The sequence below is a fragment of the Adiantum capillus-veneris genome, chromosome 19, assembly GCF_014529385.1.
Source record: "Adiantum capillus-veneris isolate H3 chromosome 19, ASM1452938v2, whole genome shotgun sequence".
NCBI classification, from domain to species: domain Eukaryota; kingdom Viridiplantae; phylum Streptophyta; class Polypodiopsida; order Polypodiales; family Pteridaceae; genus Adiantum; species Adiantum capillus-veneris.
In genome coordinates this window covers 50,632,521-50,645,655 of record NC_140949.1, presented here as the reverse complement: position 1 = coordinate 50,645,655, position 13,135 = coordinate 50,632,521, and the positions used below count along the sequence as shown (strand labels likewise).

General features: G+C 45.7%; 1 protein-coding gene across 10 annotated transcripts in view; it reads right to left on the bottom strand.

Moving 5' to 3' along the window:
• LOC147433997 (DNA-directed RNA polymerase IV subunit 1-like) overlaps positions 1-13,135 on the bottom strand; it is a 170,184-nt gene that overhangs the window by 38,080 nt on the left and 118,969 nt on the right. The gene's annotated exons all lie outside the window — the stretch shown is intronic.

The following is a 13,135-nucleotide window of genomic DNA, read 5'->3' as shown; positions in this document are numbered from 1 at the left end:
CTAAGGTGTACACTTTCAGCTTTTACTGCTGACTCTACCATCTGCTACAAAATATTTTGCAGATGCGTCTACAAAATTCAGGCAAAAGTCCTTCGTTGAATTTCTTCATCTTTCCTTCCTCGAAGAGGGTCAAGAGTGGAGCTACCTTGGCAAGAGTGAACCACTACTTTCTTGGAATAACTCGTGTTCCTATTGGGCAAACCGACCCCAATCTTCTTGGATGCCTATCTCAAAGCGTAGAGAAAAAAAGTTTGTTGAAAAATTCAGCCTTGAATTAAATCCAAGTCTTGTTGTAAGTTCCTTGCAGAGCTTTGGTATACCACCAAGTACTTGCAATCCCCTTGAGGTGTTTAATCACATGCCTCATCTTCGACGCTTTTTCAGAAATTGCCGTTTGCAAAGGCAACTTCAAACTTGTCGAATCAAAGCGGTAGCTTTCGTGGCATCTTCCCTTCCGTCAAGAGTATCAAACTTGACTGGAAGTGTTCCTGGGTCTAGAGACCTTCTTCATATCCTTCCTGGAATGACGGGATTTCATGGCTATAGTTCTGGATTGACGTTCATGGATATTTTCTGGATTCTGAAGAATCTCGAGCATTCCGCTCCTTGGATTCTCTAGGTTCTTGAGCATCATGCTCTTGTTGCCTTCTCAGAGAGTCCCAAGCCTTGTGTCGACTTCTTGCAGAGAGAAAAAAAAAATTTCCAACTCTGCGAGCTTTTCCTTGCAAGACTTAGGGTTCCGCCTGCTTACTTCTCTCTTGGCTTGTCATGGTTTCTTCCCGTATCTTCCCAGAGTCGTCCTCCTTTACAGAGAAAGAGAGGAGACCATGCTCTGATACCACTGTCACAAACGGGAGCGCATAACAATATAAAATACATTCGGATAAATAGGATTGATCACTTATTACTGAAGCCAGAGGATATAGAGAGAAATAAATAGAGAGAGAGAGAGATAGAGAGTGAGAAGATCGACACAGTACTGGGGACCAGAAGATGGGCTGCCCCCCCCCCCCCCCCCGTAATAGTATCTTTATTACTGAGGAGAAGTCTATACAAGCACTTGAACCGTACGTATTACCACGTTCGTTCTAGAATAAGACTTGATGGTTCCCAGAAGCCTCAGCTTCCGATTCCTAGGGCAAAAACCTATTCCCAGGAACTTCCGTTCCTTATTCCAATTCCTCGAGAATCAAGGTTCTCACCCTGGATCTCACCTTGCAGACTCAGGGCATGACATCACTGCAACTCTCTTTTAGAACTCTATTTCCAGAGTCCTCTTCCCGCAGAACAACTCTGCTTTCCCAGACACGAAGTCCTTACTTGGGAATCCCAACTTCCGGATCGCAACTTGAGAGACTACATCTCTTCGATCCGTGGATCTACTTCCCAAACTCGGGTACGAAACCCCTAGGCTGATCTCGCTCTAGTTCCTCAGAGCGCTTTTTTCCTACAGAGGCTCATACCTTCCTCTGCTCCTTCTCCCTCACTAAGAGGAAGTACACCTGCAAACAAATACTCAAGAGTTCATAACATGAAAATCGTTACCTTCAAAGTCTCCATGCTCGAAACGCAACTCCGTTCTCGAAAAGCAATTCGCCGGAAGAGATCTCTCCATAGAAAATCCTCTCTTCCAATCCTACACACAAAAGAGGTGTGTTCTGCCGTTCCTTCTCATAAATCAGCCCCGTCTACGACGTTTAGGGGCTGAAATCAAAGAAAAAACAGCAGCTTGTCGCGATGGAAACACGCTCTGTAGGCACTTCTTCGCGAGGGAACTCGCGCACTGGGTCTTGGCGACATCTGGTACACTTGGGGCAGCCATGGGCATCACCGGCAACGTCTTTTTTACGGCTGAAATCTGCAGCAGCATCTCCTCCTTGCAAAGATTGGTCCTCCCCTCTGAGTGGGGGCATGTGATGCTTTTATAGCTCCTAGCCACGGGCACGAATAGCTGCTCGCGTAGAGATCGCAGCCGTTTTTTTTTTTTTTTTTTCAAATTTTTTTTTCTGTTCTGCCAAAAAAAGAGAGAGAAAACGCTGGCTGATCTGTTGCCTTATTTATCAGATGGCTGCCCACTTATTAAGTGGGCGGCCGGCGTATTTAAAAAATAGTATGAACCTGCCCAAAAACTCAATAAAACCTTATAAGCTAAAAACAATGCTTTCACAGCACTTCCCAGGCGTCCCTGGATGCAATCACATGCACAGTTGCAATGCAGACATAGACTTCCTCGCGGGAAAGCATCTGCTTTCCCAAAAAGCAATCCCGCTTTCTCAGAAAGCATTTGTTTTTCCTCAAAGTTTCCTCTGAACCCATCTTCATTCAAGTGCTTGCTTTTTCCTTGTGCACAATTCTAACACAGTTCGGAATTTCCTCCCGACTATGGATATTCCCTTTCCGATGCACACGTCACCCACCTTGTGACGCATCAGGAATACCCATCACCTAGTCCTTTCCTACCGAACTTACGGTACAATCTCCTTCAGGATGCTCTATGTCACCCATCCTATGACGCATCAGAGATGTCCGTTCCCGGATGGTCCGATACTTCTTCCGGATGCTCCCTGTCACCCATCTGATGTGACGCATCAAAAGTACCCGTTCCTGGTGGCCTTACAGATATTCCCTTTCACAGTGCTCCCGTCATTACTCTGAATGACGCACTAGGAATATTCTGTACTCGGATGTCTCTAGTGAGAAAAACCCTCTCACTTAAAATTCCAATAATTCATTTAGAATTATTTTTCCTTGGTGTTCCAAGCGAGAAAACCCTCTCACTTATAAATCCAATAATTCATTTAGAATTATTTTTCTGTCAAATAAAGCCAATTTGGCAACAGGGTGCTCTTACGTTTTGAGAAGACACGCCTGAGAAAGAAAAAGGAAAGGAGAGGCTTTTTCCAAAGCTTAGTATGCGATACTACGGACCTTTCCAGATCTCTGAAAAGATAAATGATGTCTGCTTTCGACTGAAATTGCCTGATACTTGGAGGATTCACAATGCATTTCATGTGAGTCTCTTGAAACCTTTTAAAGGTGATGTGCCTGATGACGGGGAGCCTGATGAGCAACCCGAAGTGGAAGAAAATGAGGAGATCCTTGTTCCTAAACAGATTTTGGCACATAAGGATACGAAGAATAAAGGTAAAGTCCGAAGGCGGTGCTTGGTTAAGTTCAAGAACTATCTTGCATTGGTTGCGAAGTGGATGGAGGAGGAGGACCTAGCAGATACTCCTCAGATTGTAAAACTTTACCTCAAGGGTTTTGGTTTAGCACAGTCTACTCCAAATGGAACCCAAAATTCAGCTTGGCTGGAGATCTGGTGCAGTGGGATGCACAAGAGGGGAGTTACTCCGCTCCTTTGTCAACAGATGCCTTGATTTTGATACTAAAGTCACTGATGTCTCTTTGAGCTTCAAGGATACTGAGAGCTGACAGTATTCTGCTCGATGAGTTTATGAAATGGAATTCCTGATTATGATACTGATTTATTCTTGACTTCTTTTAAGTGCAGGAACTCATAGACGAAATGACTGCAGCATTTTGGTCTGATTGATCTCGAATAGACATGATTGCAATAGGGGTTAGTCAATCGGACATCGATGAGGTCCCGATTGGATCTAGATGTGATTGCTAGCTACATTGCCGATAAATCATGCTCTAAGATCCGAATCAATGTTGAATGTCATGTGATGTCGTGTGATGTGACTGTCGTTGGTACATGTGCTAGATGTGTGTTCCTAGTACGTAGGTACTAACAATCAGTGTCTGCTAAGACGGTTTATGGCCTCTGTCTATTTTGCAGGCGTAATCGAGGGCGATTACAATGCTTTCAAGAGGGGGGTGTGTCACAAAGTGATGACGTGGTTGCCCGATCACTAGGGTTTGGATGACATGTTGCAGAAATCCTAAAATCTGAAACCCTAATTTTTGCGAAAACCCTAACTGCTGGAAACCCTAATTCCCTGGCGGCCGAAACGCCGCGTGGTAGCAATATGGAAGCGGGATTTGCGGCGAAAATCACGGGCTGTTTTGACGGCAGCTTTTGACCTTGCTTTTCTCTACGCAATTATCAGAGAGAGAGAGAGAGAGAGAGAGAGAGAGAGAGAGAGAGAGAGAGAGAGAGAGAGAGAAACTTTGCTTTATTTTTGAAACTCAAGAGAGTTTGTGAGAGAAAAGATCCTTTGCTTTATTTTCAGGCTTTTGATTTTGAGCTTTTGGGGCTCTGCTTTTGGCATCCCTTGTAAAATAACTAAGTGATTTGGGCTCCCACTCTGCAGTGCATCTGGACGCAGAGTCTGAGAGTGAGACCCGATCAACTCTTGTACTTTGAAGACTGATTAATACAAAAAGAAATACCGAAAGGGGCGCCAATCTTTGGGGCCAATATCTCTAGGCACGGAACTCCGTCGGGCCAGTGCAAATCTATTGTGAACTGTGAACTGTTTTGAAGTGGTTATTTGGTGATGTCGTGATTGATTCTTGACTTGGAGTGTCCAAGTTTGTTACACCATGGGAGATCCGGCAACACAAATGGATGGAGATGTATGGAGAGGCCTCTGGTCTCTATGATCGCTCGGATGATTCGGGTTGAGGCCTCAGTACCACATGAGATTATCCGACCCGAGCTAGCCCCCCCCCCCCCTCGTGGTGGAGGCATTGACGAGATCAGTATCCTTTATGCACGGTCTATGGGATCTCCCCAGGGATAGATACGCTCGGCTTGCCCTGGAGTCATCTGGACAACTAGCTCTACGAGGCGATACAGCATGTTGGTATGGACAGATGACAACATGGTTTCAGTCACATGGTCTCAACATGGATAGATTACCTCCACTTCAATACTCCCTGGATGCACCCTCCTTGTCTCTCACACGGACAGAGATCACCAGACTCATACGTCAGGATCTAATTCAGCTAAATACTAGGAGCACATGGATACTGTCGACACAGGAGTTGGGCACAAAGATGGCCTTCTACAGAGAGCATCTTCTCCAACTCACGGAGGACAGCTTTGTGACTAGGCCTGCATACATGGATACACACTTATCTCATGGGAGAAGATGCGCTATTGGACAGATACGCACATCCCCACAACAGCTCCAGATCGAGATTGGTTGATTTCGAGGGGTGCCGGTAGGAGCCAGGATATGTCACCTATGTCACTTAGAGCCAGAGACAGAGTTGCACTACACATGTCACTGCCCGGCATACTATGAGATACGCGGCCGCTTCCACTGTCTGTTCAGAGAAGGGTTCGGACCTTTTTCTAGAGTCATGAGATACAAGGATTAGAGGTGTCTTGGATTGTTCTTGCTAGAGCTGTGCAGACTTAGGGAGAGCTTGCTGAGGACATCAGGGGAAAGACAGTCTCAGAGACGAATCACAGATTTATTTACACTAGCCAGAGGAGAGCCAACGGAGTAGTCATTACAGCAGATCTGAAAGCCTACTCATACTAGAGGTACACTGCTTGACCGAGCCACTGAGCAAATCCAGACGTCCACGACCTCGGGGGGTCTCCCACTACCGACGAAGGCTGCAATAGAAGATACAGATCACTCTAGCTCGACATGCAAGACGCCCAACAAAAGTACTGAACATGGAGGAGGTTGATGAGATCCGACAGCGACCGATGAGAGATTTCATCTGAACCCACAACTCCCCCCCCCCGCAATTTCCTTTCTCCTTAGTGTTTTAGTGTTAGTTCTTTGTAACTTAGTAATTTCCGTACTCAGACATGGTATCAGATTCACCAATTGTAACTTTTTGGTCTCATAGGTCATTTTGGCCTTTTGAAGACGTTAATATAACATTTCATTTCTCTGTTCGCACTCGTGGGCTGAGACAATTTGGAGGGTTTGCGCGCAGGGGGAGAAGGTCGTCAAGGCTCTGCTGAGCGCGCAAGGGAAGCAGGTCATGCAGGCAGGTTGTGCAGGGCTGTAGAAACGCAGGGAAAGTAAGTCACGCAGGGCTGCATCTCTACAACAGCACGCGCGTCAGCAAGAGGGCACAGCTGCAGGTTGCGAGCTCGCGCAGGGTAGAGTAGTGGTGCAGCTCACGAGGTCGCACAAGGGCAGAGCAGGTCACCGGAAAGAGGTTGCGCGCACGAGCTAGGGTTTACAGCCCATTGCTCTCTCCTATACAACGTAGGAAGATAATGCTCTTGATGGTGATGGTAGTTATGAGTCTATGATCTACCCTCGGCCTTTCTGCCCACCCCTCGCTCTCCTCTCTCTCAGCCTGATGGCGTCAACTTCTCCTGCCCTGTACTCGCGCTGCGCGCAGGTGGTAATTGGTGCATAGTTACCCGGAACGGGAACGGGGAATGGGAACGGGACGTGAACGGGGAGGAGGAGGGGGGAGTGGAACGGGAACAACAGGGCCGGAACGGTCCACCTAGAGTAAGGCTTGAATTACCTCCATTCAGCTTAGTCCCAAATAAACTCCTAAACAACCCCAAATATGCCTCCTAACCTGTCTTCAAGCTGCACCAAATATGTTCCCCGAACAGCCCCAAATCTACCCCCAAAAGCCGACTTTTTCCCCCCAAATGCCTACTTTTGCCCGTTCCGTCCCGCGTTTTGCCGTTCCGCCTCATGTTCCGCCTCGTCCCCCCCATTCCAGAACACCGTTCCGGTTACACCCCGTTCCGGAACGGCATTTTGTTCCCATCTCTGTTTCAGGAACGGGACTCGTCCGGAACGCCGTTTCGGAACGTTTGGGCTCTGTTCATACAACCGCCACGTCAATAGTCAACGCAAAACACGGAAATCCGTACAGTTTGCCACGTCATCATGTCAGTGCAAAATCCGGGTTGCCATGCCACGTCATCAATTTGTGACATACCCCCCTCTTGAAAGAATTGTAATCGCCCTCGATTACGCTTGCAAAACAGACAGAGGCCATGGATTGTCTTAGTAGACACTGACTGTTAGTACCGACGCACTAGACACGACAGATCTAGCACTTTTACAAATCGACGGTCACATCACAAGACAACACTCGACATCATAGGACATCACTCGACATCACAGGACATCACATGACAAATCACAGAAAAAAATTTCATTCCAAATCTCAGACCATGACTGCCAGCATCGTATTTAGCAACCAGACCTAGACCCATTCTGGACCTCACTGATGTCAGGTTAACTAATCCCATATTGCAATCATGTCTATAGAGATTTTCGACTCAAGCACTATCGTGTGCAAGTAGTCATTCGCCTCAAGCACTGTCGTGTGCAAGAAATCTTTTCCGCGGATCCCAATCCATCACTAAGTTCATATTGAAAAGAGTGGTTCAATCCTTCATTCCATTGAAATAGTCGTGATTCATGATTCGTTATCAGGTTCATTCGGGAGCTGTTAGTGCTCCAAAATCATCGTCTCATTCTTAATTCTGCTCTTTGTCCAAAATTCTCAGATTCTTTCATAAAACATTAATTTTATTCAAAATTCATGATACTTATCGGGTTCATTCAAGAGCGTTCATTGCTCGCAATTGCATTCATCATCATCAATTTCACCTATTATCTGCACACAACTAGCAAGTTTTTCCAGACAACATTAATTTCATACATAAATCTTCGAAAATTCCTATTTCAAAGTTCTTCATTCAAACACTTAGTTCATACTGAACACAATGTTTCAATCATCTAGTCATCTCATCCATCCAGAAGTCTTGATGCACCTAGATCCCTCTGTAGCCATCATCCCGCACGAACTCTTGATGCGCTCACCACAGTATCCAGACATCTCATGCATATGGGAATCTTGATGCACTAAAATCATTCAATATGCATCATCATTCATTCATTCAAATTCATCATTCTTATCTCGAATTGAAAGGATATCCGATTCATTCCTAAGCTGTCGCCGCTCTCCATCTCACCATCTCATCCTTGATTTCACCTGCAAAACGGCAAGGAGATGGCTCACCTCGTTGCAAAAGAGTGGATGTCTAGCTTTATGCTTCCGAATCCATGCAAAAGCGAGCTCCTCGCTCCTATTCCGATTATCTGCTCACAAACAACCAATTGTTCAGCACAACAAGATTTCTTTCAGTGTCCTTTCCAGTATTTGATTCATCTTTTGGTCAACAGTTCTGTTCTTGCTCTTCCTGCGAGTAAAGCTTCCGCTTTTGTGCACTCGTATGTACTTTCAGCTTTCGTCTCGTCCTGAGAAGAGAATCAATGGCCTCACGCCATCTTGAGTGAATCTCATCAATCGGGTAATTTTCAGGTATTTCGCAAATCTCGTTTCTCTGGACCATCAAATCTTTTCACACCCATGTCAACCTGCAGTGGACACTTGTATTCTTGTATGGTAAACTTTACCCAAATTTGCCCAAATCTTCACTCTTTTCTTCAGTTCCCGTGCCGGATTTCAACTTTTCTTTGCCTTCCCGTTGAGACGTGTTATCTCCATCAGATTCTTCACAAGAACCCATATAAATCTGGGATTCTTAATGACTTTATGCCCTGTAAGACGGGGCGATGAAGACGGGAGCGTGGCCTATGCGCGATGAAGTAAGGGTGAGAGTGACTCATAAGTCCCAGGTCTGGACACAAAGATTCTTCAATAACAATTTCCAAAATTGTGCCCAAGTGATCTGTTTGCTCTTTAGTAGGACCAATATGCTTTGAGAAAAGCACACGCCTAATGCTCTGATACCACTGTAACAAACTTGGGCATCCCAAGTCTAGAATCTGTTGCAACACGAGAGAGAATCACTTAAAATACTTCACAACTTTAAAATCACAGTTCATTTTGGTCGACACGGCCCGGTGTAGTTCCATGCCGAGAGAGATTGGCCCCAAAGACTGGGGCCCCTTTCGGTATTTCTTTTATATTAATCTTTGAGCAAAGTAAAACTCCCGCAAGGTCCTCGCTCTCAGACTCTGCGTCCAGATGCCCCTGAGAAGTGAGGCCCTTAGGGATCTTTTATTCTTGCAAGGGATGCCCAAAAGCAGAGCCCCAAAAGCAATCAAACTCAAAAGCAAATTGTTCCAGAAACAACTTGTCAAAAATCTGCCAGTAAAAAGCACCAACGCAAATTGCGAAAATCTGTACACCTGCCGCATCAGCAGTCAACGCAAAACACGGAAATTCGTACAGTCTGCCACGTCATCATGTCAGCGCAAAATCAGGGTTGCACTGCCACGTCATCAATTTGTGACAGATTTCCACCGCAAAGAGTCGACACCGCTGGTGATGCCCACGGTCGCCTTGAGTGTACCTGATGACGCCAAGACTATGTAGGCGAGTTCCATCGCGAAAAAGTGCCTACGGAAAGTATTTCCATCACGACAAGCTGCTGTTTTTCTCTGTTTTCAGCCCATAAACATCGTAGACAGGGCTGATTTGCGAGAAGGAACCCGGGAGCACACTTTTTTGTGTGTAGGATTGGAAGAGAAACTTCTCCGCGTCGAGATCTCTTCCGGGAAGTTGCTTTTCGAGAACCGAGTTGAGTTTCAAGTGTCATGACTTCAAAGGTAACGTTTTTTCATGTTATGATCTTTGAGTATTTATTTGAAGGTGTACTTCCTCTCTGCGGAGGGAGTAGGAGCAGAGGAAGGTATGAGCCTCTGTAGGAGAAAAGCGCTCTGAGGAACTAGAGCAAGATCAGCCCAAGGGTTTCGCACCCTACGTTTGATGGTAGATCCACTGATCTGAGAGAGGTAGACTCTCGAGTTGTGATCCAGAACTTGAGATTCCCAAGGAAGGACTTCGCGTTTAGGAACGCAGAGCTGCTCTGTAGGAAGAGGACTCTGGAAACAGAGTCGGAAAAGAGTTGCATGGATGCCATGCCCCGAGTATCGAAGGTGAGATCCATAGGTGAGAACCTTGGTTCTCGGAACAAAGTCGGAAAGGGTTGCATGGATGCCATGCCCTAAGTCTCAAAGGTGAAATCCAGAGGCGAGAACCTTGGTTCTCGAGGATTCGGAATAAGGAACAAAAGTTCCTTGGAATAGGGTTCTGCCCGACGAATAGGAAGCCGAGGCTTCCATGAATCATAGAGTCTTTTTCTAGAACGAGCGTGGTGATACGTTCCATTCAAGTGCTTGTATAAACTTCTCCCAATAATAAAGATACTTTCACCGGCGGGGGGGGGGGGGGGGGGGGAACCAGCCCATCTTTTAGTCCCCTGTACTTTTAGGCCGAAGTAAATGTAACAGAATGCGTTATGCAAAAGAAACTCGATGACTCAGTAGCAAGTTTTGAAGCATGGAGAACAAATATGGAAAAGCACATGGGGGAAAAAGATGCAATAATCGAGGAGTTGAAAGGAGAACTTGCGGCTTGCAAATTTGCAACTAAGGAGAAGGGAGACGACCAACCCTCGGTGCTGAAGGAGCTCGAGGACATGAAGGATCAGATGAAAGCTCTACGGGAAGGAGATGAACAGAAATCGAAAACGGCATCTTCATGGATGGAACGTCTTTGTAAGACACAAGAAAAGGTTGATGAAGCAGAGAAATGGATTGAGGATGCGAAGAAAGGGAAGGCCCAGATACCTAAGACCACACCTACCTCCACCATTATTAATATGACCATTGAGGAAGAGCAGAAAAGGAAGAATCGGGCTCTGCATGTGCGGGTCACAGGAGTCAAAGACAAAGAGAATGTAGATGAAGAAGTGAGGGAATTGCTACAACGCATGGGCATCACAGAGCCTACTCACACAAGTGCATGGAGAGTGGGCAAGAAAGGAATCGACGAGAAGGGAAACGTAAAGGATAGCGCACTCATTCTCTGCTTCCCGAATTTAGAAATAAGGAAAGAATTTCTAAAGAAGAGGCCAACTCTTAAGAAAACCGGTATTTTCCTGGGAGATGACCTTACATTGGCACAAGTGGCACACATGCAAGAGTTGTGCCAGAGATCAAGGCAGCAAGAGAAAAGGGGAAAATCGCCTTTTATAGAGGAGGGAAAGTAGTGGTTCTGGAAAAGCGCTCATCATGACGGTGCGAGACCTACGGGGCGACGCTCCGGATAGCGGCGTGGAATTGTAATGGATCATATAGGCTAGATGTAGGTGCCTTTGAAGACAGCTTTAGGGACAAAGACATAGTTTTCTACTCAGAGACACACCAGATACCGGGACAGCTTATGCCACATGTGAAGGGGTATTTATGGGAAACAGCTCGTCGACCAGACAAGAGATCTATACGAGGTAGCCGGGGTTCAAGAGGAGTAACAGTCTTATTTAAAGAGGAGCTGAAACCACTACTACAGATTATAAGGAAAGATGAACAAGCAAGGTATATGTGGGTGAGAATGAGAGCGGAGACAGGTAGATTTCTATATATCGCTATATGCTACTTCCCTCCAAGTACATCAGTCTACTCCTCACCTAAAGGACAGTCCCCTTTCTCCATATTGAATAATGACATATGGGAGTTCTCTAGAGATGGAGATATCGTTCTCTTAGGAGACTTTAATGCCAGAACAGCCAACTCTCAAGCAGTATTCTATGATACTTCTGAGGAAATGCTCCGAGAAGTGGATTTATCACAGAAGGGGCTTACTAGAAACTCACAGGATAAAGAACACACTGAATATGGGAGACATCTCATGGAGATGGCAACTACACATGGTTTGGCCATACTTAATGGTCTAGAGAATTTCCCTTTATCTGGGGGATTCACATGCTTCCCGCACAGGCATGGGGCCAGTACAGTGGATTATGTCATGACTTCACCAAGCTTTATTTCTAGTATCGAGGACTTTAAGGTGGGACCCAGACCGGTTGGGATTGCAGTGGATCATGCTCTCTTGACCTTATCAATCTCCTTCCAATACAATGCCTCTCAAGTACAAAGGAAGAAGACACACACAAGATATACTTTCACGCCAGAGACTGATTCAGTCTATGTGGAAAAGATCTATAATAGGATGTGGGCAGCTGAGCCAGTATATACTGTAGAGGAGATTAATTCTCAGCTAACAGAGATACTACATGGAGCAGCACAAGAGGCATACCCACATACTCAGCCTGATCAGAAGAGAGGCTCTGGGAACATGCCTCAAAACAGTTGGTACGACGAGGAATGCAGAGACACGAGAACCTAGGTCCAGAAAGAGCTTACACTTGGGATCATCACATATAAGCAGTCTCGGATTGCTCTTCGGCGTATAGTACGTCGCAAGAAAAGGGCATTTTTAGCCAAACTGGAGAAAGATTTATATCAGCTCTTCTTGAGTCAGGACTCACATGAGGACTGGCGTTTATTTCACGAGCAATCATCGCCTCTGACAATTACTTCTCCTGAGATTTGGGGTCAATATGTAACATCATTATATATGGTATCTGGACAGCCCCCATTACCAGATCCGCTAGAGCCATGCCCTGCTACTAGTACTTTCTTTACTACGGAAATGGTGAAAAAAGCCATTGACAAGATGAAGACAAGAAGAACATATGATCATGAGGGTTTAGTAGCAGAACATCTGATCCTTGCAAGAGATCTACTTTCAGAAGTCCTTGCTCGTCTGTTTAATCAGGTCATGTGTGAAGGATTACCTGAATGTTGGAAATTATCTACTATCGTACCTATTTTCAAGTCAAGGGATCCTAAGATACCCGGGAACTACCGTACCATTATGGTGGGTCAAACACTGACGCGACTGTATGCATCCATTCTGGAACAAAAACTGAGTAGATGGGCAGAGAATGAAGGCATAAGGGCAACAGGACAAGCTGGATTCAGAAGGGGTTATTCCACTTTAGATCATATTCTTAGGCTCAGAGCCATTATTGAGGAAGGAAGAGCAAGCGGGAAAAGGATGTATTGTTGCTTTGAGGATTTTTCGGAAAGCTTTTGATACAGTACCAAGGGCCAGATTGATGCGCAGAATGCAAGAGTTAGGAGTCCCCAAAGAGATTATCTGGGGGATCATGACCTTATACGGGTCAGTAACTGGCTATGTACGTACTCCAGAAGGGGACTCCGACATTGTTCATTCCACTGTTGGAGTAAAGCAGGGATGCCCACTGTCCCCTACTTTATTTGGTATGTATATAGATGAGGTATCAGATTACATTGATAGAGAGGGTGGCAGAGGTGCTCAACTTGCAGGGTCATGGATCCCTTTGTTGTTATATGCAGATGATATTGTATTGATAGCA